Source organism: Panthera pardus, unplaced genomic scaffold (genome assembly GCF_024362965.1).
Source record: "Panthera pardus isolate Hobbes unplaced genomic scaffold, ASM2436296v1 HiC_scaffold_132, whole genome shotgun sequence".
Taxonomy (NCBI): domain Eukaryota; kingdom Metazoa; phylum Chordata; class Mammalia; order Carnivora; family Felidae; genus Panthera; species Panthera pardus.
This window is the reverse complement of record NW_026526691.1, coordinates 169,717-173,019: the sequence shown is the minus strand read 5'-3', so window position 1 is coordinate 173,019 and position 3,303 is coordinate 169,717. Positions and strand designations below refer to the sequence as shown.

Sequence of the window (3,303 nt, the reverse complement as noted above, 5' to 3'; positions counted from 1 at the left end):
CCTGTGGCCGTGGACGTCGACTCTTAGAGATGGGCAGTATCGATCGGCCTTTGTGCTCATCGGTGGAGAACCATTGTTCGAAAAGCTTCCGGGCCAGTTTTGGGGGATCGTGGTTTGAGGACCACTGCAGTAGAATTGGGGGAGCCCATATGTGCAGAAGGTTGAGGAAGCCAAGCTGGTGATTGAGGAGGTGTCCTGTGGTGGCAGGTGAGTCAGGACTGTGGAGGAAGGGGAAGGGACACGAGTGAAAGTCGAGTCAGGAAGCAGGGAGTCAGGAAGCAGGAAGCGATAGCAGCAGCCTAAGGGAGAGGTGATGGCCCCCAGAGCAGGACAATGGCATGGGACTGACGTGAGAAACTATTTTGGCATGGGACTGACGTGAGAAACTATTTAGCACCATGGCTTTAGGGGCGAAGAAGGGAGGGGTTGGCGTGATTCGGTTACGTCTGGATGTTATTTACTGAAGTCGTGACGCAGTGATTATTCGCTTTTCCATTCGTTTCAGATGCTTCTCTTTTTTGAACCATAGAATTCTCACACCTGCCTCGACTTTCTGTTGACTTTGTTTTCATCGACACGTGGCTTCGGGTGGGTGTGTTTGTGCGCACCGACACCACACTGTGCTAATAATAACTGTGGGTGTGTAATGTGTTCTCAATCTGGCAGAGCTGGGCTCCTTTGGCTTTCCTTTTTCAGTTGCTGTCTCCCATTTCTGTGTAGAAGTGAATTTTGGTATCGTTTCTAGTTCCTAGAAAAATGCTATGATTGTGATTGGTCGAGAGCACATTAATCCATATATTTAGTGGGTCCCTGCTATGGGGTGGGTCCTGAGAACCCAAAAATAAGTAAATCCCAGGCACTGATGGCCTGGCATATCTGTGAACTAAACTTTGGGGAGGATTGATGTCCTTTCCCATGAGCCTGGCACATCTCTTTCTACACACAAAGGTTTTCTGTGCTTCCTGAGGGCTTTGTTGTCATTGGAAGAGTGCCTGATTAGTTCAGTTGGCAAACGTGAGTGATGTTAATGTCTGTCCATATCTTTATGTACTAAATAAAGATGTGCTAAATTAGTCACAGCTGATCATTTTTGTTACTTCTTTGAATTTCTACATATGTATTATCTATGTTTTTATTTCTCCTTTTCCTTTTCTTTCAGCAATTTCTTTTTCATCCCTCATTTAATTGGTTAGACTCGAAAATAATGTGTAGCTGTATAATTGTTTCTAGCAATATTGTCTAAAGGGCGTGTGATTTCACCCTAATTAGGCGTTCCAGAAATGTGGTAAGGTGAAGTCGTGTTTAAGTGCGAATGTCCTAATCTGAGTGGTTCTCAGTGGAAATCTACAAGCATTTCCCCTCTGCTTTTGGAGCCACACACCTTGTAGTGTGTCTGATGTTTGAGCCTTTGTTCCAAGGCTCAGTCATAAGATTGGCAGGCGTGTGGCTTAAAGGCAGAATGCTGAATTGAGGTAGCACTTGGACTGAGAAAGGAACTGGAAGAGAAATTTGAAATGGAGCCTATGTGGCAATAGGTTTTTATTTGTTCGTTAGTTTTAATTTTTAAAAGGTTTTTATTTTTGAGAGAGAGAGAGAAAAAAAATGTGAGCAGGGGAGGGGCAGAGAGAGAGGGAGACACAGAATCCGAAGCAGGCTCCGGGCTCTGAGCTGTCAGCACAGAGCCCAACACGGGGCTCAAACCTACAGATCGCGAGATCGTGACAGGAGCTGACGTCGGATGCTTAATTGACTGAGCCACCCAGGCGCCCCGGCAATATATGTTAATATAACTGCTGAAGAAGTGATCAGCAGGTCACAGGGCAGTGGACTTAACTGCAGCCTTTGACTCTTAGAACAGTCTTTAGGAATAGAAACCTTGCTCCCTGTAGATGTTACAGGGAGGTTCTGACGGCCTCTTCCCCCCCAAAAAATCATCCACACACACAAATTGGCAGAGAATTTCACGGACTCCACAGACCTCTTCAAGCCCATGGACAAGAACCCCGGGCTAGTTCCTGGAGAGATGTGTAGTCACGGCCCCCACGCTAGAAACACATCTGTGGAGAAGCGCTGTTTACAGGTGTCTACCTCCCGTGTAGGTGGGTGGTGTTCCGCTGTTCTCCAGAACACACACTTGACGTCTGTGAGAGCCTTGCCCAGAAAAGCTGAGATGGGATATTCTCCATGATGAGCTCTGGCGATCCCATGAAATTACTTTCCCTGAATAATCGGCTTCTTTTGATAGTCAGTCCGTTCCATAATGTTTTCAAAGCTTTCAGGTGAGGGCTTAAGAAAACGAAGACTCCTGTGGGGCAGCTGGAGTCTAGTAAAGAGTAACTGGACTTGAGTCCGTGTGGTCCCCCAGCTCTCTGTCTGACCTTGGCCGCCCGAGCCTCCCGGCTGCGCTCCCACGCTGGTGAGACGGGGCTCCTGCTACCACCTGGGAACCGGCCCTGGGAGATTTAAGAAGGCGGCATGAGGTAAGGGGGCGTCAGAAGACAGGGAGGAAACAGTATGAAACAACAGGTTAGCACTGGAAAAAGCAGGCGGGTTAGATTTTACCTCACCATTAGGGGCCAAAGTCGATTCCAAACGGATGAAGAGTTTCAAGTGAAAACCCAGAACCACAGAATGGAGGAAAAGATGGAAAGTTCTTCATGCTCTGGCATAAAAGTACAGAGAATGAACAATAAAAGATAACCATGCAAATAAAACCACCATTGTAAACTTAACCACACAAGAATTAAACTTCTGTCTGCCTATCTCATAATTAAAATTATGGCCAATGACTAGTTGGAAACAGGAGCAGACACCACGGTGCATTAATATCTTTAATGTATAAAGCTGTGTTATCGATCAGTTGAAAGATCTCGTGGTTCAGATTGTGAGATTGAGCCCTGCATCAGATTCTGTGCACTGATCTCGAGGAGCCTGCTTGGGATTCTCCCTCTCTCTCTGCCCCTCCCCTATTCACACTCTCCCTGGCTCTCTCAAAATAAATAAGTAAACTTAAAAAAAAAATCACATCTCCGTAAAAACCAAGTTTCTGTGGCTAATACACTCTTTGAATGGGCACCGTGGCCAGTATTCTGAGTAATTGCTAGACTTTCCCTGGGTAAAAATTCTACTGGCACATTCTCTGGTAAAGATGAACACTCCCAAACAGTTCAGCATAGAAAGGGCTGAGCCTTGGACCAGACACAGTGATGAGAAAGATCGAGTCATTTGGAGCACATATTGGGGGAGGTAGGGACCATGGTGGTTCCCTAAAATTAAGGTGGGGATAGCATAGACCAATGGGGG

General features: G+C 46.4%; 1 long non-coding RNA gene across 1 annotated transcript; it reads right to left on the bottom strand.

The window, feature by feature from the left end:
* Positions 1 to 1,586: 1,586 nt before the first annotated feature.
* On the bottom strand, positions 1,587 to 2,940 carry LOC128776903 (uncharacterized). Its single transcript, XR_008422025.1, has 2 exons — positions 2,568 to 2,940; positions 1,587 to 2,453 (listed from the first exon to the last, which is right to left on the bottom strand). It is a non-coding gene; the product is annotated as an uncharacterized LOC128776903 (long non-coding RNA).
* Between the last annotated feature and the right edge of the window lie 363 nt (positions 2,941 to 3,303).